General features: G+C 37.4%; 1 protein-coding gene and 1 pseudogene across 38 annotated transcripts in view; one reads left to right on the top strand and one right to left on the bottom strand.

Annotated features, from left to right (window-relative positions):
* The window catches only part of RIMS2 (regulating synaptic membrane exocytosis 2), a 653,442-nt gene that overhangs the window by 586,688 nt on the left and 42,165 nt on the right, over positions 1–24,589 (bottom strand). The window lies entirely within an intron of this gene.
* LOC136329544 (GAS2-like protein 3) lies at positions 17,323–19,539 on the top strand (annotated as a pseudogene).

The following is a 24,589-nucleotide window of genomic DNA, read 5'->3' on the forward strand; positions in this document are numbered from 1 at the left end:
GAAGTCTCAGCATATGGATGAGCTTCATAACAAAATAGAGATAACAGCAGGAAGGCTGGGTGGAGTAGAGTTGAAGATAAATTAATACATATTTAAAAATCTGAACAACATAAAAAAGACTAAAAAATTGAACAGAACCTTAGAGAGTTGGTAGGCTGGGGGTACACTGTAAAACCTAGCATTCATTCATCAGCATCCCAGAAAAAAAGGGAAGAGTACAAGACTGAAAGAACGTTAAAGAAATGTAACAAAATTGGGAGAAAGCCATAAACAAACAGATTCAAGAAAATAAGTGAGCCACTAACAGGATAAACCAAATGAAATCCAGGCTAAGACACATCATAATCAATTCTCTGAAAACTAAATACAAAGAAAAAATCCTGAAAATCTTGAAGGCATCCGGAGGGAAATCATGTTTTACATAGGGGTAGTAATGGTTTGAACAGGAAAACAATAGTTTGAATACCAGCAGATATCTCACCAGAAATCATGGAGACCTAAGTTACACAACATTTTTGAAATGGTGAAAGAAAAGAACTGTCAACCCAGAATTCTATATCTAATGAAAATATCCTTCAAGAGTAAAGGTGAAATAAAAGACACTGACATTTGAAGGAAAACTAAGATAATTTGTCACCAGTAGAGTTGCTCTAAAAGAATGGCTACAGGAAGTTCTAGAGACAGAAAGGAAATAACAAAAGAAGGAAATGTGGAACATCAAGAATGGAGAAAGAACAATAGAAAGAAGAACTATACAAGTAAATAGTCTTCTCTTGAGTTCTTTAAATTATGTTTAATGGCTGAAAGAAAAAATAACACTGTTGTGTTTCTCAATGTATATAAAGAAAAATTTAACACAATTATATTATAAATAAAAAGATAAAGAGACCTAAAATATGTTTCTATAGTCAACTTAAAGTGGTAAAATGTTAATTGAATAAGTTACATGTATATATGTGAACATATAACATATATATTCTGAGAACACTTAAAAACTATAAAATGAGGTATATTCAAAAAACTATAGAAAAAATAAAATACTAAAATATGTCCAAGTAACTCACAAGAGAGCAGGAAAGGAAAAACCAAGAAAAGAAATACAAAAATAACAAATGGAACATAGGCAAATGTGTGTGTATATTTGTATGTATGTGTGTGTGTGTGTATCTCGACCTAAACCTCACATCTTATACAAAATCTAGCTGAAAATGTCAAATAAATATAAATATAAGATGTAAAACTAAAAAATCTTAAAAGAAAAATTTTCAACTCAGGTTAGACAAAGAACTCTAAGACGTAACATCAAAAGCATGATCCATGAAAGGAAAATCAATAAACTGAACTTTAACAAAATTAAAAACTTTTGCTCTGTGGAAAACCCTGTTGAGAACTTTAAAATACAGGTCATAAACAGGATGAAAATAGTTGCAAATCACATATGCAACCAGAACTTGTATCCAGAAGGTATAAAGAATTCTCTAAGCCTAACCAGTGGTGGCACAGTGGACAGAGCACTGACCTGGGACGCTCAGGATGCTCAGGACCCAGGTTCAAAACCCTGAGGTCGCCAGTTTGAGATTGGGATCATCAACATGACCCCATGGTCACTACCTTGAGCCTAAAAGTTGCTGGCTTGAAGCCTAAAATCACTGGCTTAAGCAAGGTGTTTCTGGCTCAGCTGGAGCCCCCTGCCCCTGTCAGAGTACATATGAGAAGCGATCAATAAAAAATTAAAGTGATGCAACTGTAAGTTGATGCTCTTATCTCTCTCCCTTCCTGTCTGTCTCTCACTCTAAAAAAATAATTCTCTAAAATCAACAGATGGGAACAAATAATTTTCTATGGAAGATATATGAATGGCAAACATGAGATGTTCAATATCAATAGCTATTAAGAAAATTCAAATTAAAGCTATAATATCAGTATATATCTAAAAAACTGGCTAAAAAATATGCTGAAAATACCAAGTGTTGACAAGAATGCAGAGTAACTGAATCTCTCATATACTACTGATGGTAATATAAAATGGTACAGCCATTCTGGAAAACATTTTGGCAATTCCTTTTAAAATTAAATATACATTTCCCATTTGATCCATCAATCACACTCTGGGTACTTCCTTAAAGAAATAAAAAGTTATGTAAACACACACACACACAAATAAACTACACATGAATGTTCATAGTAGCTGTATTTACAATAGCCAAAAACTGAAAGTAACCAAAACATCTTTCTGCAGGTGAATTGATAAATAAGCTGTAGGATATGCACACAATGAAATACTACTCAGCAAAAGATATGAACCATTGACACAGTAATTACCTGAATGGATCTAACGGACATTATACTGAATTTTTAAAAAGTCAATATTAAATTCACATTTATAATTCCATTTATTAACACTCGCAAAATAACAAATTATAGGGTTGGAAAACAGAATAGTAGTTACCAGATGTTAAGGTAGAGGAAATGTATAACTATAAATGAGTAGCAACAATGAGTTTCTGTGTAGTGATAGGACATTTCTACATCCTGATTAAGGTGGTAGTTACAATATATAAATATGATTTTTAAATCCCACAGAACTATACACCAAAAAAATGCATGTGAATTCTTAATAAAGTCTTCAATTTATTTAATAGTGTAATATCAATATCAATTTTCTTGCTTTAAAAATAATATATTATGGATATTGAAGGTATTATCATTGGGAGGTGACACATACAAAAAATAGCAAAGTAAGAACCTCTAAAAATTATTTCCTTCATAAAAGCAATAGAAAAACTAGCAAAAATAGTCAGAATCAACTTTTCAGAAGTCAAGAAGCTAAACAAAGGCTTACAGCAACCAGGGAACACTATTTTTTAAAAATGGGTAAATCTCAGAAGGAACAGTAAGCTTCACAGCATTTTTACATGCAATATTCCCATCCCCCTCTTTATTTCCACAGTAGCTCTGAAAATCAACAACCCACAACCACAGTAGAAACAGCAGCCTGGCAGCCACCAGAAGGGACAGAATGGAGTTTGAAGTACTTCAAAGCTTCATTACCAGAGAAATGTCACTTTTGACATATCTGGTGGTATCAAGGAAAACATCACTTATCTTTATTTTACCTGACTTGGCGCTTACCCAGTGCAAAAAAAAAAAAAGGAAAGAGGAGGGAAGGGGAGGGAAAGAGGGGGAAGGGGAAGAAAGGGGAAGGGAATAGAAGGAAAAGAAAAGGAGAGAAAAGAAAAGAAAGCCTTTTCCCCAAAGGATTTTGTCAAAACTAGAGGCAATGGATAACAAATGGAGCAAATAATAAACTAACCAAAAAGGTGTCTTTTTTTTTTTTAATGACATGTTCACAGGGGCTTTGAAAAGCTCTTACAACTCCTGTGACTCTAGAAGGCCACATACCTGCATAGGACCTTGCCCATGCTCAAGAAAAGATCTAAGAAGGCTTTAACCTCTCACTTTTAGTTAAACTTTGGGACTCTGAAATCAGAAAATTAGAACACATAAGCCAGTGTAGAGTCCCTGAATAGGAACTTAGAACAAGGACAGAGTTCAATGCCTGGAGACAAAAGCCACAGTGCCTTCAAGATGTGGCTCTTTTGAAGCTTAAATTAAGTTCTTGCATGCAAATATTGAAAATGTCAGCTCTAATATTGAACTAAATAAAATAGGTTCATTCCTGTATTTAAATGCTCTCAGCATTGTTACTTTAAAATTGGTTATGTAAGGAGCACTTATTTAAATTTAAATAAAATGGAATTTTGGATCCTAAACTTGTTTCTTTGTTTTGTACTCTGTAAGGTCTTGCCATACTAATTGCTGTGCTCTGTGTTCATTGTCTTCAGAGTTAAGCACCAAGTAGCAACTCTGCTATTAGGTTTATTCAGGTTCTATTTCTGTGTCATGCCCGTGTCCCTGTACTGTAACTGTCTTGTTTGTATGTCAGACTGTACTCAGGTCTGTGAAAGAGGAGTCAGGTTCAGGTTGAGAGCTCTTGTCTGCCTCATCTGTCTGTCTGTCTGTCTGTCTGCCTGTCTGAACTTTTACTATTCTCTGTGTACTGGAAACCCTCTGCCTGCATCATTTGGGATTTGTCACATTTACAGGACTGATTAATATGAAAAAGGGTGAAAGACTAGTGTCTCAGAAGATGTGGTTTATAAATATCTTTTGTTTGAACTTTGTCTTTATTTAGAATTTGATTATTATGTCATGCACCAGCTTTCGTGTTGTTTATATTAAACATTCTACTGAGAAAAAAAAAGACTAATTAATAATTCAAAGTAGGGAAAAGATCTCACTCCCCTTTCCAGACAGTAAAACTCAGAAAAAAGGAAGAAAGAGAAACCAGGTCATTTAAATATCTTAAAGCCTTCTCCTGGAGGCCTGGAAACTATTATAGTCCTGGGAACAATAGGAGAATTAACAACTTTCCAGACCCTGTGCAGGCTGTAAAAATGGGAAGGGTCATACCAGGACTTCAATGTAAAGAAAAAGAAGGTGGGAACTTTTAAAATCCAAGAGGCTCAGTAGCCTATCCCTTCCCTTCTCTTCAGTCAACCTGGAAGGCTGCAAAGGACAAATAAAGAGTCTTGCCTTCTCTGAAATTATTAATAATACTGTAAAATATAAAACTATTCCAAATGTGTTTTTTTAACCCAAGGGTCAACAAAAGCATTTGATGCTACTACTAGCTTAATTTAATTAGTGTCTTTTAAAGTTCTTAACAGAAAATATTTTTGTTTTGCCAGGGTTTACAAAAAGTTCCTATTATCTCTGTTAAATATTTTGAACCTGTTTCTAAAGGTCATGAGATACATTCATAAAAGTATTAGCCTAAAGTTGCTAATTACTTAGTCCTTCCTGAAAGTTAAGGTTTTTGGAAATTAAGAATTCTGAGAAATTGTAAAGAAATTGTATGGTTTTAATGATAAAAAGTATAAGGTAGAGAGGTACTTTTGAAAGCAAAATAGAAAGGAACCTTGGGACATTCTTGGGAGCATCAGGACCTTGAGGAATTCACCCAAAGTTATAAGTATTGTAGAAAGAGCCAATGGCCTTTTTAAGAAACAACTACACAAACAAAAAAGGGGAGTCAGGAGGAGAGACTCACCCCACAAGAACAATTGTATAAGGCCCTTTTTACTCTGTTTTTCGAACACTTTCTCATCTGAATTACTACAGCCAAGAGTCATTTTAGACCAGCTGAGCAATGGTCTAAGCTTCTTGTGTCGTACTGGACTGTATTAGTTGGCCCTTAGTGGCAGAGTTTGGTCGAATTGCTAACTTGGAGGTGAGGGTATGTTACAATTTTGTCATCAACAAGTCCTCTTTGGATACCAGCAAGGAATGTGAAGCCTTATCATGAGCTGGCATCAGCCTCTAGGAAGCAACCCAGTTCCAGAGATCCAGAAACTGATAGTGAAAAAGAGGAGGGCACCTAACTAGCTCCCAAGCACTCAGTAAGCGCCTGGCATCACCTCGGACACTTCAAAGCATCTAACCAGGTGTACTGAAGAAGTCTTGCAAAATACAGGCATGCCTATGACCCCTGAAAACCTGTTTTTCTCTATGCTTGCCCTTCAACTTCCACTGTAACTACAGCCACCTACAGAAAAATGTCCTCCCAAACCTATTGAAGATTTTAACCATTAATAGCTCAAATAAAAAAGGGAAGAGATGTAGAGGCCCTGAATAGGAACTTAGAACAGTGTTAAAGACATGTACCAACACCAACACAACACTAGAAACACTGGTTTTTCCCCTCAGCAAACACTGGAAAATTTACTGGTTTCAGGCATTTAAAGAAATCTTTGTCCAATCAAAACATAATATATAATAAATCTAATGCTACCTCCATTCAGAAGAATAAAACAGCTTAATGAAGGTCAATTTTTAAGTAAAACAGATGACTTAACAAATTGATCTCAACCTCCTCTCCAATGAGCCATAAAATATTGTCTTTAACAATGATATCCTTAAATGGTTCACTGGAACTCAAGAGTTATTCTCATAATGCCCATTTCAAAATGTAAGGGATATAGCCTCCCCACCCTTAAATCACTAACATTTCTTACAAGATATTAATCACTTAAAATCCTTATTTTTATGTTTTTCATCATATTTTGAGAGAGGAGTACTTATCTTTTGAGGGGAGAAACTTAACCTCACTTGAAGCCCCAAGATCTACCTGGGAAGAACCCTGCTAAAAATGATCATGCATTGGAATATGGCTGCAACAGGGCAGTCAGTGCCTATTATTGGTCACTTTTAAACATTGTGTTATGAGATAATACTTCTTTACGCTTATTCTCAATTTGTCTTCTTAAACTTGAATAAAAGTCTCTTGAGTCTTCTATTTACTATATCCATTAATTTAATCATTATTTAGATTTTAGTTCTATCTCCTTCCAGCCTCATTTTTCAAACTGAATTTTTTCAATCTGACCTCCAATTCTTTCACAGATATGACCGCCATACTTTAACAGATATCGTTGATCTTGCCTGGATATTTTTAACTACATAAAATGTCTTTCTTGGGATATAATGACTGAAAGAATGTAAAATGTTGGTTTGGGTATTTATAAAAGGCTACCATAACTCTTCTTGTTTGTTTCAAGTATGTTAGTGATATCTCTCCTGTCTTCTGATGCTGATTCTAGTATAACAGAACTCTATTTAAATGATAGAGGCTTTTGATGTGGAAAGATTTAAATTAATCTATCCAGTAATATATACAGTCATCCCTCACCATATTGTTGTTTACTTTTCGCAGTCTCTTTGTATCATGGAATTTAAAATTGTACATATCTAATTTTGTGTCACGGATTTTTCACTATATCACAGAATTTTGCGGTATATAGGTATTTTTATATATTTATTATTTTAATTATTTTTGCGGTAAAATAAGCATTTTCTAGCCTAAAAAATTGAAAACAATATAAAAATATATAAAAATATTAATTAAAACATATTAAAAGAATATTACTGTATATTCACTGTTGAGTACACATATAGAATTTTATATGTTGTTAAAATTATGTAGGTTTAAGAATGTAGAAAGTATTTAAGAGCATAGGAAGTGTTTATAAGGGTATGGGAAAGGTTAATAACAGTGTGGAAAAGGTTTATATGAGTGTGGGGAAGATTTATAAAGCCTTAAAATAAATAAAAATAATAAATATAACTTTGCTACTTCATGGATTTTTCACCTATCACAGGAGGTTCTGAAACCTAACCCCCATGACAGACGAGGGACCACTGTACTGCTCACATAAATTAGGGGATATTTTATCACTTCATATTCATTTTTGAAATATTCCCTAATTTTTGAGCAGTATAGTATCTATAATATATATATTTACATATTTATAATAGAATATATGAAAATACAAATACATATAATAGCAATATATCTAGAATTCCAGTTGAGTGACCTTTCGAGATTTTTGTTTTTTCTTAGAGACAATTTCTACTGATTGCTTTTTCTCCTCTGTGCGGGCAATACTTGTTTCTTTTCATGTCTCATGGTTTTTCATGAATATAGACATTTTCAGTAATATATTGAGGCAGTTTTGAAAATTAGATTCTCCCCCTTCCCCTGAGTTTGATTTTGCTATTTGTTGTTGTTTAATATCATTTCTGAACTAATTCTGTAAAGTTTATTCTTTGTCATGTATGATCACTTGAAGTCTCTGTTTTGTTAGCTAGTGGTCAAGAAGTCTTTTGTTTCACTTAAATATTGACCAATTCAGGAACACACACAAATGGGCATTTCCATCTCTGTTTGATACAAAACTGAAGGAAATGAAGAAATTATATCATAAAAGCAAATGTATCTAAGAGCCACTCATTCTGCAATTCTGCTCTTCTAATAATTAAAAAGCAGCAAGGCTCTTGGCTACCACATGACTAAGCCTAATAGATTATTAGGCAGTTGTCTCCTTGACAATACTTAACCAGTGACCTCTGATTTATAGTAATCTTGGTAACATTGTAAAATTCAGCTTGTACTCCCTAGACCTCAAAATCCATTGTAAGCTAAATTAAAGTACGGACAGGTGTACTGATATAATCCTGCTTTTATGATGTGAGCTATATTAAGACCACCAAAGGGCAATAATAATATTTTAAATTATTATTTTTAAAAATCACAATAAAATTAATGATGCCTATACTCTGAGGGGGAAGGCAGCATAATAGAAGCAGACTGTAATGTCTAGTATCTTGTGGCTGCTTTTTTGCTCTTCTCTATACTTTACACACACACAACTCAATTCTTTTGCAATTAATTAAAAAGTATTCTTTGAAACACATGAAAATGTTTCTTTACATATTATTTTGTCTGCTTTACATATATTCACTTATTTATGTCTCTACCTGTTTCAAAAAGGTGCTGAAATGGTTTAAAATAAAAGTACTTGACTGTGGTTTCTAATAAAATTTAATTGAAACAGTGTAGGTTCTGGAGTCACTTAGTTCTAAGAAAACTTCCCTCCAACACTTATTATTAGTTGTGTGAAAATTGTTAACTTAGTTTCACCTTTGAAATGCAGTTAGTAATATTATCCTTGTGAGGTAGTTGCAAGGTATAAAAGTAATACATGTAAGTAGTCTAGCATTGTCAAAAGCATAAGATTTAGAAGTCAAAAAGACCTAAATTCTAATCTGGTCTCTGGCATTTCCAGGTCACTGGGGCAAGTTATTTAACATCTCTGACACTCAGAAATTTTACCATCTTAAAAATAGGAATAATTTCTAAGGTTTTAATGAGAATTAAGTGAAATTATGCATGAAAACTGCTTAGCACACAGTTCCTAGAACATAATAATCAACCATTTTATTTTGGCAGCTATTATCCAGGAAGAACAAAATATATAAACATAAAAGAGAGGCGTTAATTAGTAAATGAAAGAGAAAAATGTAATGAGATACATAATTCTAAAGCAACAAAAGGCGCCAGTTCTCCAATAAATATCAGGTAGGGTGATTCTTCCAACTTTGTTCTTCATTCTCAAGATTTTTGTAGCTATTCGGGGTCTTTTGTGGTTCTAGATAAACTTTTAAAATATTTATTTTACTTCTGTGAAAAATGCAATTGGTATCTTGATAGGAATTGAGTTGAATCTATAGAATGCTTTGGGTACTATGGACATGTTAATAATGTTACTTCCTCCTATCCCTTAACATGGTACATGCTTCCAGTTATTTGAATCTTCTTCAATTTCTATCTTCAGTGTCTTATAATTTTCCAAGTACAGGTCTTTTACATTCTTAGTTTAATTTATTACTAGGATTTGTTTGTTTGTTTGTTTGTTTTGAAGCAATTGTGAATGGGATTGTTTTCTTAGTTTCTCTTTCTGATAGTTCATTATTGGTAAATAAAAATGCAACTGATTTCTGGATATTTATTTTGTATCCTGCTATTTTACTGAATTCATTTATCAGGTCTAAGGGTTTTATGGTGGAATCATTATGGTTCTCTACATACAGTATGAAGTCATCAGCAAATAGTAAGTTTTACTTCTTCCTTTTCAATTTGGATGCCTTTTATTTCTTCCTCTTGTTTCATTGCTATGACTAGGACTTCCAGTACTATGTTAAATAAGAGTGGTGAAAGCATACATCCCTGTCTTGTTACCAATCTTAAAGGAAATGCTTGTAGGTTTTGCCCATTGAATAGGATGTTGGCTGTGGTATGTCGTATATGACCTTTACTACATTGAGGAATATTCCCTCTATTTCCACTTTGCTGAGAGTTTTTATCATAAATTGATGCTAGATTTTATCAAATACTTTTTCTGCATCTATTGATATGATCAAGTGGTTTTTATCCTTCATTTTATTTATATGGTATATCATATTTATTGATTTGCAGATACAGTACCAATGCTGCATCCCAGAAATAAATCCCACTTGATCATGCTGTATAATCTTTTTAATGTATTGCTGGATCTAGTTTGCTAATATTTTGTTGAGGATTTTAGCATCTATGTTTATCAGGAATATTGGCCTATAATTTTGTTTATTTGTAGTGTTTTTGTCTGGTTTTGGAATTAGGATAATGCTGGTAAAATGAGTTTGTAAGTCTGCCTTCATCTTGAATTTTTTGGAATAGTTTTAGGATAAGTGTTGGTTCTTCTTTGACTGCCATAGGAATACACTATGAAAACATGCAGAGTTAGGTTAACAACTAGAGACAGAGAGGTGCACTAGGGCAAAAGTCCTGAGCAGACGAGAGTCCAGGGGCCTCTCTGGCCCGTACTGGAAACAGTGTGAGCTGTAAACAGCAATACAGCAGGATAAGATTTAGCAACAGAAAATGTTTTTAAGATAAGATTTAGCAACAGGAAAAAAAAAAAGAACACTCCCCATTCAGGCAGATGACAAAATCCCGGTACCAAGACAGAACACAGGAATAAAGTTTTCCTTCTAACACTATTTGTTCTTAATGTGATGGCAAATTGCTGCCACTTGAATCAGACAAAATTTCTAGTCCTAACAAAGTATACAAGTCCCTCATGCATTTTTCCAGCCAAAAAAAAAACTATCTCAACTAATTCAATTTTCGTAAGATTATGAATAGAAAAAAAAGTAGGACTTCAATATCTGTGAATCTTTCAGTGCATTCTTTTAGCCCAGTCATTTCCAAAGGAGCTGCAAGAGCTTCAAATGCTCATATGCTGCTGAATTACACTTTCGAATCCACAGTGGCAACAAATGAAATTCTGAGTCAGGTATCTTAGAGAAGAATATTGTCTTGGGCTCATACAAAAATTGTGACAGAATTCAAGAGCTTCTGTTGTAAATCTAATTTAATTCAGAGCCACTCTCAAAGTTCTGTGTGCATGCTTCTAAAAGTGTATCACAACCACATGGAGTGGTCTTTTTAGATAAGTATCATCTGAAAGCAGTCAAGGCTAAAAGTAAATTTTTTACGCAATAACAGTCAAACATTTTTAAATATGACCTACAGCCTGACCAGGCGGTGGTGCAGTGGATAGAGCGTCAGACTGGAATGCGGAAGACCCAGGTTCGAGACCCCGAGGTCGCCAGCTTGAGCGCGGGCTCATCTGGTTTGAGCAAGGTTCACCAGCTTGGACCCAAGGTTGCTGGCTCGAGCAAGGGGTCACTTGGTCTGCTGAAGGCCCGCGGTCAAGGCACATATGAGAAAGCAATCAATGAACAACTAAGGTGTCACAACAAAAAACTGATGACTGATGCTTCTCATCTCTTTCCGTTCCTGTCTGTTTGTCCCTATCTATCCCTCTCTCTTACTCTCTCTCTGTCTCTGTAAAAAAAAAAAAAGGCCAAATAACATGAGGTGCCTTTATAACCACCATTTATATATGCACATGTAATAGGTTGCTGGGTAACCCTATAGGTTTCAAATAATTGTAACTCTATGTGTAATTCTATGCATAGTGGGGTAAATCAGAAAAGGGAGGTTTATTAGGTCCAGAAGGTAAGCATAAATATTGAGCAGTGAAAAGGAAATGAACATTAAGTGCACAGAGAGGCAGGAGGTGTGGGACCTACTGGGCTGACAAAGGAAGCAGAGAATGGAAGATAAACATTGCCTGAGCCAGGAAAACAAGCAGAACCTGAAGCAGGAGGCTAAATAGAACCAGAGCCAGAAGGGAAAGCAGACACAGCACAGAAGAGGAAACAAGGCCAACAGAAAATAACGTGCTTTGCCAGAAAGGAAAAAAGGCTGATGGCATTTGGCTGCCTCCTGCATGAGAGCAGAAAGGCATGGACCTGTGCTATTATGTGAGTTCTCTCAGGCTATCAAAAAACTAGAACTTTATATGCAACTACAACTCATTGTAGTTAAAAAAATTTTTTTTTGCTTTTATGCTCCGTTAATTAGCATTTCTGTCCTACCAATTATTTTGACCTATTTTTATTAAAAATGATCTACTGAATAAATAAACATATGTTCTTTATCTGTTTGATAATATTCCACTGCCAGAATTTAGAATCAAATTTAATTTCTGCCACATTGTTTTATAATTCTTTAGATTGACATGGTTCCCTAAATTAATATATCATGCCTACAAACATACTATGGAAATACGTTGTTTTAGTTAAAAAAATACATTAAGATTCATATTACAAGAAAACAACTTTTTATTTATCATTTTTCTTATCTTTTATAAATAAACATTATTTCTGAGAGCTCAATAAATTATACAGTTACTACAAAGTAATATCATTTAGCAATGTTTATTTAACCTACATCTTTGAAAAATGAATAGTTTTTTCCTTTTTTCTTCCTTTTTTTCTCTTATAGAAAAGAATAAGAATCAGTAATCATGTAACAAATGAAAGAGAAGTTCAATTCGAGGTCAGATTTAAACTTATCAAAATTAGTCAGACATTTACATTTATGAGAACTAATCTACCACCTAATAATTCACCAAAACCTATTCAATCCACTTCATCATTGGATAAATATACCATGAAAACAAAATCTTCAAAAGCCTCTAGGATATTAGCTATCCTATAGTTGGTGAACACCTAAATTCACTGGCAAAGTACTAGTCACAGGTAAATTTCAGTAGCAAACAAGTTAACAGAATAAAAAGAAATAAGAACTTATATAATTAAATATTTAATAAAATTTATATAACACTTATAATATACTGTACAATATTTTATTTTATTTTTTGTATTTTTCTGAAGTTAGAAGCGGGGAAGCAATCAGACTCCCGCACGCACCCGACCAGGATCAACCCGGCACGCTCACCAGGGGGCAATGGCTCTGCCCATCTGGGGCACTGCTCCATTGCAACTGAGCCATTCTAGTGCCTGAGGCGAAGGCCATGAAGTCATCTCAGTGCCCGGGCCAACTCTGCTCCAATGGAGCCTTGGTTGTGGGAGGGAATGAGAGAGATAGAGAGGAAAGAGACGGAGAAGGGTGGAGAAGCAGATGGGTGCTTCTCCTGTTTGCCCTGGCCGGGAATTGAACCCAGGACTTCCATGCACCGGGCCGACGCTCTACCACCTAACCAACCTGCCAGAGCCTCTACAACTTTTAAATTTATAAATTTTCCCTAGTTAATTGACTCAATAAAGACATTATATTTAAAACACTGAATAAAATGTGTATATAAGGAAACTACCTCAACATAATAGAAGTCATATATGATAAACCATCAGCCAATATCATATTAAATGGTGAAAACTAAAAACTTTGCCTCTAAAATCAGGAAAAAACAAGGCTGCCCAATCTCTCCACTCTTATTCAGCATAACACTGGAAGTCTTAGCCAGAGCAATTAGGCAAGAGAAAGAAACCAAAGACATCCATATCAAGAAAGAAGAAATAAAGGTATCACTTTGTGCAGATAACATGATACAATATATAGAAAACCTCACAGACTCCACCAAAAAACCACTAGAAACAATAAACCAATACAGTAAGGTTGCAGGATACAAATCAATATACAAAAGTCTACATCTTTCCTATACACCAACAATGAACCTTCAGAAAATCAACTCAAAAAAAAATCCTTCTACAATTGCAACACAAAATAAATAAAATACCTAGAAATAAACTTAACAAAGGATGTGAAGGACCTATACACTGAAAACTACAAAGTGTATTGAAAGAAACTGAAAAAGACACAATGAAAAAAAAAATATTTCATGTTCATGGATAGCAAGAATCAACAAAGTTAAAATGGCCATATTACACAAAGCAATCTACAAGTTTAATTCAATCCTCATTAAAATCCCAATTTTTTTTTTAAGTGAGAGGAGGGGAGGCAGAGAGACAGACTCCTGTATGTGCCCTAACTGGGATCCAACTGGCCAGCCACCTACAGGGCAATGCTCTGCCCATCTGAGGCCATTCCTCTGTTGCTCAGCAACCAAGCTATTTTTAGCTCCTGAGACAGAGGCCACGGAGCCATCTTCAGTGCGAGGGGCTGATTCACTCAAGCTAATTGAGCCATGGTAGTGGGAGGGGAAGAGAGAGAGAAGGGGGAGGTAGAAAGGTGGGAAAGCAGATGGTCACTTCTGTGTACCCTGACCAGGAATCAAACCCATGACCATACATATGACAGGACAATGGTCTACCACTGAGCCAACTGGCCAAGGTGCCCAATGTCATTTTTTTAATGAAAGAACAAAAAATCACCAGGTTTTTATGGAACCATATTAAAAAACCCGAATAGTCAAAGCAATCCTGAGGAACAAGAATGAAGCCGGAGGTATCGCACTACCTGACTTCAAATTATACTAGAGTTATGACAATCAAAACCGCATGGTATTGGTAGAAAAACAGACATACAGATCAATGGGACAGAATCAAGAGCCCAGAAATAAAACCACATATATATGAATAAATAATCTTTGACAAAGGAGCCAAAACTACACAATGGGAAAAAAGAAAACTTTTTCAATAAATGGTGCTGCAGAAACTGGAAAACCACATGCAAGAGGATAAAACTTGACTACAGTTTGTCCCATTGCACAAAAATTAATTCAAAATGGATCAAATACCTAAATATATAATCTGAAACAATAGATTACATAGAAGAAAACATAGGTAAAATTTTATGAACCTTGGCCGTAGAGAACAATTTATGAATATTACCCAAAAGGCAAGGGAAGTAAAGCCAAAAATAAATAAATGGGACTATATCAAACTAAAAGGCTTCTGCACAGCAAAAGAAACTGACAATGAAACAAAAAGCCAACCAAATAGAAGATGACATTTGCAAACAGTAGCTCCGATGACGGATTATTATCCAAAATATATAAAGAACTCACAAAGATCAGCAACAAGCAAGCAAACAACCCAATTAAAAAATGGGGAGAGGACCTCAACAGACACTTCTCCCAAGAGGACATACAAATAGCTAACAGATATATGAAAAGATGTTCATCTTCACTGGCTATTAAAAGAAATACAAATCAAAACTACACTGAGATACCACCTCACACCTGTTAGATTGACTGTTATCAACAAGACAGGAAATAACAAGTGTTGGAGAGTTTGTGGAGAAAAAGGAACCATCATTCACTGCTGGTGGGAATGTAAACCAGTACAGCCATTATGGAAGAAAGTATGGTGGTTCCTCCAAAAATTAAGAATAGAATTACCATATGACCTGACAATCCCTCTACTGGATATCTACCTGAAAAACTTGAAAACATTGGTACACAAAGGCACATGCATCCCCACTTCATCATAGCATTATTCACAGTGGCCAAGACATGGAAACACCAAAGTGCCCCTTAATAAAAGACTGGATAAAGAAGATGTGGTACATCGCTTCTCGGCCTTTTAGCTAAGATCAAGTGTAGTAAGAAGATGTGGTACATATATACAATGGAATGCTACTCAGCCATAAAAAATGATGACATTGGCCCTGGCCGGTTGGCTCAGTGGTAGAGAGTCGGCCCGACGTGCAGAAGTCCCGGGTTCAATTCCCAGCCAGGGCACACAGGAGAGGCACCTATCTGCTTCTCCACCCCTCCCTCTCTCCTTCCTCACTGTCTCTCTCTTCCCCTCCCGCAGCTGAGGCTCCGCTGGAGCAAAGGACGGCCCAGGCACTGGGGATGGCTCCGTGGCCTCTGCCCCAGGCGCTAGAGTGGCTCTGGTAGTGGCAGAGCTATGCCCTGGATGGGCAGAGCATCACCCCCTGGTGGGTGTGCGGGGTGGATCCCGGTCGGGCGCATGTGGGAGTCTGTCTGACTGCCTCCCCATTTCCAGCTTCAGAAAAATACAAAAAAAAAAAAATGATGACATATTGCCAGTTATGACAACATGGATGGATCTTGAGAACATTATACTAAGTGAAATAAGTAAATCAGAAAAACCTAAGAACTATATGATTTCACATATAGGTGGGATATAAAACTGAGACTCACGGACATAGATAAAAGTGAAGTAGTGGCCCTGGCCGGTTGGCTCAGCGGTAGAGCGTCGGCCTAGCGTGCGGAGGACCTGGGTTCGATTCCCGGCCAGGGCACACAGGAGAAGCGCCCATTTGCTTCTCCACCCCTCCGCCGCGCTTTCCTCTCTGTCTCTCTCGTCCCCTCCCGCAGCCAAGGCTCCATAGGAGCAAAGATGGCCCGGGCGCTGGGGATGGCTCTGTGGCCTCTGCCCCAGGCGCTAGAGTGGCTCTGGTCGCAACATGGCGACGCCCAGGATGGGCAGAGCATCGCCCCCTGGTGGGCAGAGCTTCGCCCCTGGTGGGCGTGCCGGGTGGATCCCGGTCGGGCGCATGCGGGAGTCTGTCTGACTGTCTCTCCCTATTTCCAGCTTCAGAAAAATGAAAAGAAAAAAAAAAAAAAAAAAAAGTGAAGTAGTTACCGAGAAAGTAGGGTGAGAGAAGGGGAGGCAGGGACAAATATATAGTGACAGAAAATGATTTGATTTTGGGTGATGGGCATACAATATAATCAACAGTTCAAATACTATAGAGATATTCACCTGAAACCTATGTACTCTTATTGATCAATGAACCTCCACTAAATTTAATTTCTCAATTAAAAAAAAAAATCCTTGCAGGTAAAAAAAAAAAATTATACTCTTTCTATTTATAATTTTGTGTGTGTGTGACAGAGACAGAGAGACGGACAGATAGGGACAGACAGACAGGAAAAGAGAGAGATGAGAATCAATTCTTCATTGCTGCTCCTTAGTCTCCTTAGTTGTTCATTGATTGCTTTCTCCTATGTGCCTTGACAGGGGGCGGGGGGGCGGGGGGCTGCAGCAGAGTGAGTGACACTTTACTCAAGCCAGAAACCTTGGGCTCAAGCCAGCGACCTCGGGTTTAAAGCCAGCAACCTCTGGGCTCAAGCCAGTGACCATGGCGTCATATCTATGATCCTACGCTCAAGCCAACGACCTTGGGCTTCAAGCCAGGGACCATAGGGTCATGTCAATAATCCCACGCTTAAGTCAGTGACCCTGAGGTTTAGAACCTGGGTCCTGAGAGGAGGCGGTGGCAGCGGAGGAGGCGGTGGCGGCGGAAGAGCCGGTGGTGGCGGCGGCTGGTCACGGGCGTGCCGGCATGGCACTGCTTGAGCCAAGATGTCGCCCCACCGGGTGAAGTGACCCTCCTGCGGCAGCGCTGGTGTGGTTTGGAGAAGACCTGCCTCTAAGTCCACGGAGCCCTCTGACCCCCCAGACACGGGCCAGGTTTGGCTGATGTTTGTCAATATGACGAGTGGCTAGCTGTCAGGCACAAAGCCACCCTGCTGCCCGTGCAAGAAGATCTGTCAATCTGGTTGTCTGGTTTATTAGGTATTGACGTTAAGGCAGAAAGATTATTGGAAGAACTTGATAGTGGAGTACTATTATGCCAACTGATTAATGTTCTTCAAAACATGGTGAAAACGGGCAGCTCTGAAGAACCAGGGAATTTTCCAATGGGAAAAGTTCTCTGTAAGAAAGATGCTGCCTCAGGTTCTTTCTTTGCTAGAGACAATACTGCGAACTTCCTTCGCTGGTGCCGGCTCCTTGGGGTTGATTAGACTTACCTCTTTGAATCTGAAGGTTTAGTTTTGCACAAAGATCCGAGACAGGTATATCTTTGTCTTCTTGAAATTGGTCGAATTGTGTCAAGATATGGGGTGGAGCCACCAGTATCAGTAAAACTTGAGAAGGAAATCAAGCCAGAGAGACCTTACTTAATACTTCTGGACTTGAAGAGTCCATCAGCATCCCAAAATCATGCTGTCACCATGAAGAGCTGCATGAAGCTGTTAAACATATTGCTGAAGACCCTCCTTGTAGTTGTTCTCATCGGTTTTCTATTGAATACTTATCTAAAGGACGGTACCGACTAAAATACTCTTTATAAGAATGCTTCATGGAAAACATGTCATGGTCCGTGTTGGTGGAGGCTGGGATACTCTTCAAGGATTTTTGCTTAAATATGACCCTGTCGAATATTGCAGTTTGTTACACTAGAACAAAAAATTCTAGCATTTCAAAAAGGAGTTTCTAACGAAAGTGTACCCGATGGGCCTACCAGAACCTCTCTGCCTCCAGAAATGAATCCCTTGCCAGCAGTCAGCATGTTTCAGAAAGAAAAATCCAAACCTGGCCCTGGCTGGTTGGCTCAGTGGTAGAGCGTCGGCCTGGTGTGCAGGGGTCCCGGGTTCGATTCCCGGCCAGGGCACACAGGGGAAGCGCCCATCTGCTTCTCCACCCTTTCCCCTCTCCTTCCTCTCTGTCTCTCTCTTCCCCTCCCACAGCCAAGGCTCCATTGGAGCAAAGATGGCCCAGGCGCTGGGGATGGCTCCTTGGCCTCTGCCCCAGGCGCTAGAGTGGCTCTGGTCGCAACAGAGCGACGCCCCGGAGGGGCAGAGCATCGCCCCCTGGTGGGCAGAGCATCGCCCCCTGGTGGGCGTGCCAGGTGGATCCCAGTCGGGCGCATCCGGGAGTCTGTCTGACTGTCTCTCCCGTTTCTAGCTTCAGAAAAATACAAAAAGAAAAAAAAAAAATCCAAACCTGACACACCAGTTGGTATTCCAAGGGGCACAGAAAAGCAGACCCATGTACCAGGTGAGTTGCTGCCAGCATCTTTCCTTCAAGGAGGTCACCTGAGCTCCAGGTCAGTCCGTCCCAAAGCGCCACATTTTCCCGCTGCACTTTCCCATCTCAAACTCAAGCCTTCGAAGGACGTAACAAAGAAACCACAGGCTCCGCCACACGGTGCATCATCCCCACTTGCGTCTGTGAAGTTAGCAGGTAAAAGCACTCCTTCCCCAGCCTTATCAACAGCTGCATCTTGTGTGTCTGCGCCATTGAGAAAATGTATCTCATCACCCAATACTCCAAAGGCCGAGCTCATTCCAGCCCAGAAATCAAGAGATGTACCTGAGTCTACACTTTTGCCAAATAAGTGTTCTGGAAAAACTGAACCAAAGCATATGAAACACAATCATGTATCTCCCAGGGATAATGCGTTGTATCACTCAGCTGCACATTTAAAGTCATCATCAAAGTGTCCAAAGCTACCTCCTCCTTCTGTCCAGTCCTCTGTAAAAGTGACAAAATCTAGCTCCAAAACTATAAACACAGGGCTGGGAACACTGTCTCAGCCTGGTGGAGCCCCGCAAGCAGGGAAAGTGCCCGCACAAAAACTGAAGTCAACCTTGAACTTCCTTCCACCAGCCCTTTTCTGTATCCTCAGTTGCTCCCACAAAAGCACAGGAATCAAGAGAGAAGAATATAGTTTCAGTTGCCAAAAAGCAGCCTCAGAAAATGAATACATCCCAGAAGACAGGACCCTGCTCGTCAAAGTCCCTTGCTCGGACCCCACTGTCCATCATGAGTCTTCCCCAGTCGTCTGCCAAAGGACATGCTATGTCAAAGTCAGCACACACTGCCACTAAGAGCCAGTGCTCAGCCAGTGGACCTCCAAAAGGTGGCAAAGCCCTGGCTCCTACCAGGAAACCACATTCATCTGCTAAGGAAGCAGTTAGTGCAGATAGAAATCCTCCAACAAAGAAAAAGGAAGACGATGACCATTACTTTGTTATGACTGGAAGTAAGAAACCTAGAAAATAAATACAAGTGTGTCATTTTAAGAAAACAGAAAGGAAAGGGAGTGAATGTGCTAGCTTCACATCTTAAAAGGTTTTATTTGTGTTTGTCCAAATAGGTTCAGACACTAAGTACAATAGTATGGGGGTTGGAGGTGGGATGGAGGTGGGGTGGTGAGCAGAGGGCTCATTAGAATTTTTTATCTGAATTCACCAGAAGGTACCCTTTTAGGGCAGGCATTTGTAAAATCACCACAAGGTTCTTGTGAATAATAGACATTTATCTGATTTTCAGTCCAAATAATCGTTATTAATGTCTTCCCTTTTAGGGTTATGTAAAGTCAAATAACACTACTAGAGCTGTACCTATAGTTGCTGTTTCTGAATATGTATTAAGTGTAGGTTTATATTTATAGAGAGAGGTTACATACCTCCTTAGCAACAGTGGTGCTCTTAATATTAGTTACTGCATTTTAGTAAAACAACAGTTTGGCACTTGTCTTACGAAGGCATCTAATTTAAATTTTTGATCAGGATTGTCTGATCAAACAATACTGAGTACCAGTGGCTGCTGCTGATTAGCTTGGCATTATTCTGGATTTGCTGAAATTCTTACAACTTTTTGAAAAAATCTTTCCAAATCAGAGGGAATTGATTTTTTAACTGGCATATTAACATTGGTAACCAATATTTTTGGTTAAAAAAACAAATTAAGTTACTGAATTACCAGATGCCAACTGAAATTTGGTAAAAATCAAAGGATTTTCATATTATTTATAAGAATTTACACCTTATACTTTAGATGGATGTTGTGCAGTGTAAAAGGAGAAACTGATTTAGTAGCTTTTAGCATATTAAAAATATTATTGATTACATAATTTTTTACAAGTGAAGATAGGAATTTTTGCATTAATGTTTAACATCAGAATTATATTTTAACAATCTTAAAATGAAGGTGACAAAGGGTCTTAGAATGGTGCTATCTAAAAATTCTATTATGTGAGTATTTTTCTTTAGATGGCACATTAACACCAGTTTTAAGTAAATTCGCCCAGCTACATTTAATTTTCTTTTATAAAATCACGCTGCCTTCCATTCTGCAATGGCAGGTAGCAATATACATGCATCATTTTGTGCTCTTGAGTCAGATCAGGTAGGACTGCATAGATTACACCAGTCTAAGATGATGTTTATAAATTACTTTTCTAAAGAGATTGTGAATATTTAACAAGTTATTAGTGTACTTTCAGAAGTTTTAGGGGTATCCTTAATAACTTAATATCAGTTACATAATTATCAGTTATCACTGGTTATTAAATTCAATATTGAGGTTTGTGTTCCTCTATATTTTAAACTGCAGTGTGTTTTCTAAAGAAAAATAATGGTTTACCCAAATGTGCGATCACAGAATATGCATCTTAAGCTGACTACTAATGTTCTAAAGGGATAAAGTAAGAAAATTTTGTATTAAACCAAGTGAGCTTTTGACTGAAGCATATAGTTAAAATCAAAGATATATGCAAGCTAATTTTTGGAATAGTTGGTGCTTTTCTTCTTAAAAGAGATAGTCACCAAATATTTGGTTTAGTTCTATTGTTGATCTGGGCACTGAGAGATAATATGTACATCTTTGGAAAGTGGAGGCAATGTTCAAGAAATGCTAGAAGCTTTAGCTTTACATTTTTAGTGATCAGAAATGTTTAGTACATCTTTCAAAGAGGAAGAATTTACCTTCAAGAGGAGTTTATAGCCTGACCTGTGGTGGCGTAGTGGATAAAGCGTCGACCTGGAAATGCTGAGGTCGCCGGTTTGAAACACTGGGCTTGCCTGGTCAAGGCACATATAGGAGTTGATGCTTCCAGCTCTTCCTCCCACTTCTCTCTCTCTCTGTCTCTTCTCTCTCTCTCTCTCTCTCTCTCTCTCTCTCTCTCTCTCTTCCTCTCCTCTCTAAAATGAATAAATAAAAATTAAAAAAAAAACCACCTGGAATTTAAAAAAAAAAGAAGGAGTTTATTTCCTTGTAAAAGGAAATAGTACTTCTGGATCAGTAACTTCTGGAGCTTAAAAAAGGATTAAATTATGTTACAGACAACCTATGAATCCAAGTAGATTTTACAATATGTAAACTTTTGTGTTGAGAGTTATCAGAAATAAATGTATCCTGCAGACATCTGGCACAAACTCCAACAATTGTTTGAAAAATCAGAAATTCATTTATAAATAGCCTTACTCTTCATCATTTGGCAACTTCTCCACTTATATTCACAAAGAATGGATTTTTATTTATATATAGTTTACCCTTCAAAAATAAAAGTTTTTTGAAATAATATATTTTCAAATAAACAAAATATATTTTCAAATACTGTTAAAGAAGAGCTAGTGTCTCTAATCATTTTCACAATTTAAAAAATATATTATTTTTATTTCTTCTTAATAGTGCAAGATTGTAAAAACTATTTTGTATTTAATATTTAATAAGTAAATATTAAGCTTAAATTACTGAAGTAACCAGAAGAAGAAATAATGTATATGTTGAAAAAAGAATGGAATAAATTTTTTTTGCTATAATTTGTTAATGCGACTAATATATTAAATTAATCTGCAGAGGAACATGAAATTCTGATTATTTTTACATTGTTTGAGCTTATATTAGGAGCCTAGGGCTTATAGCTTCAAAATGTCTTGATAAATTAAATTATCTCAAACTTTCCTCCCTGTAATGAGTTTTCAGTTCTTAATGGATGAGGGGAATTGTTTGAGAAAAAAATATTACTGTGCCTTCTGCAGTCTATATATCTCTATGGGATTAAAAAATCTATTACTTCTTTAAAAGGCTTCCAGAACAGGCTGTTAAAATGTTATGATACATTCTTATATCCAGGTTCACATACTATTTGAATACAAATTTGTGTAATTCAAAAAAAAAAAAAAAAAAAGAATCTGGGTCCTTTGCATCCCAGTCCAATGCTCTATTCACTGCACCACTGCCTGGTCAGGCTCTATTTATAAATTTTTATAAGTTTGGAATACAATATCTCATGTAACATCACTGGCAGCCTAATACATCTATCTTATCATACATCTTTACCATGTCTTTTGATTATTTAATCTCGTGTTGTTTTATAATTTTAGTGTAGCCTAAGTGTACAGTGTTTATAAAGTCTAAGGTAGTGTATAGTAATATTCTAGGCCTTCGCATTCACTGACTCACTCAAAACAATTTCCAGTCCTGCAAGCTCCATTCATGGTTAAGTACCCTACATAGGTGGACCATTTTTATATTTCATACTGTATTTTTTTTTTCCTGAAGCTGGAAACGGGGAGAGACAGACAGACTCCCGCATGCGCCGGACTGGGATCCACCCGGCACGCCCACCAGGGGCGATGCTCTGCCCCTCCGGGGCGTCGCTCTGCCGCGACCAGAGCCACTCTAGCGCCTGGGGCAGAGGCCAAGGAGCCATCCCCAGCGCCCGGGCCATCTTTGCTCCAATGGAGCCTTGGCTGCAGGAGGGGAAGAGAGAGACAGAGAGGAAGGAGGGGAGAGGGTGGAGAAGCAAATGGGCGCTTCTCCTATGTGCCCTGGCTGGGAATCGAACCCGGGTCCCCCCGCACGTCAGGCCGATGCTCTACCGCTGAGCCAACCGGCCAGGGCCTCATACTGTATTTTTACTGTACCTTTTCTATGTTTAGACATGTTTATCTTATCATTGTGTTACAATTGCTACAGTATTCAGTACAGTAATAAGATGTACAGGTTTGTAGCTGAGGAATGAAAGGCCGCTATACCATACAGCCTAAGGGTGTAGCGGGCTATACCATCTAGACTTGTGAACGCACAGTTTATGTTATTCACACAAGAACAAAAATCCCTAAACATATTTCTCAGAATGTGTCTTTGATGTGAAATGGCCTGTGACTATACTGTTGAATTCAGTGTGCTAATATTTTGTTGAGGATTTTTGTATCTATGTTCATCAGAGAAATTGGCCTATAATTTTCTTTTTTCTGTAGTGTCCTTTTCTGGTTTTTCAATCATGATAATCCTAGCTTTTTAAAATGATTTTGGAAGTATCCATTCCTCTTTGATTTTTGGAAGAATTTGAGAAGGACTGGTATTAATTCTTCAAATTTTTGGTAGAATTCACCAGTAAAACCATCAGTGCTAGAGTTTTGTTTGTTGAGAGTTTTGAGAGTTTTTTGTTTTGTTGTTTTGTTTTGCTTTGTTTTAATTTAGAGAAAGTAGGAAGGAAGAGAGAGGGTAAGAAGTATCAACTAGTAGCTGCTTTCACTTTAGCTGTACACTGAGGTTCTCAGATGTGCCCTGAGCAGGACACACCAGTGTCCCCTTGCTCAAGACAGCAACCTTGGCCTTTTCATGCCAGTGACTTTTGGGCTCAAGCCTGCAAGCTTTGAGATCATGCAGACAATTATCTCCTCAAACCAGCAACCCCACACCCACAAGCACATACTCAGAGCCAGTGACCTCAGCATTCCAGGTTGACACTTTATCCACTGTGCCACCTCAGGTCAGACTTCTTAGGAAGTTTTTGATTACTGATTCAGTCTCCTTACTAGTATCAATAATTGGTCTGTTCAGATTTTCTATGTCTTCAAGATCCAGTCCTGGTAAATTCTGTTTTAAGAATGTATTCATTTCTTCTAGGATGTTCAATTTGTTTGTAATTTTTTAGAGTAGTCTTTTTATGATCCTTTGTGTTTCTGTGGTATCAGTTTAACATCTCCTTCATGTCTAACTTCATTTATTTGAGTAATTTCTCTTTTCCTACTGATGAGTATACCTAAAGGTTCTTTTATTTTTTTACCTTTATAAAACAGCTGTTTCATTGATCTTTTTTATTATCTTTTTAGTCTGTTTCACTTTCTTCTGATTTAATCTTTTTTATTTCCTTCTTTCTATTAACTAGGGGCTTAGTTTGCTCTCTTTTTATTTTTTATTTTTCCTTAATGTGTAAAGTGAGATTGTTTATTTGAGCAGTTTCTTTTTCCTTAATGTAGGTGTTTATTACTTAAGAAAAGTGTTTATCACTTAAAGAAAGTTTATCACTTTCCTGTTT

Source organism: Saccopteryx bilineata, chromosome 3 (genome assembly GCF_036850765.1).
Source record: "Saccopteryx bilineata isolate mSacBil1 chromosome 3, mSacBil1_pri_phased_curated, whole genome shotgun sequence".
Classification (NCBI taxonomy): Eukaryota; Metazoa; Chordata; class Mammalia; order Chiroptera; family Emballonuridae; genus Saccopteryx; species Saccopteryx bilineata.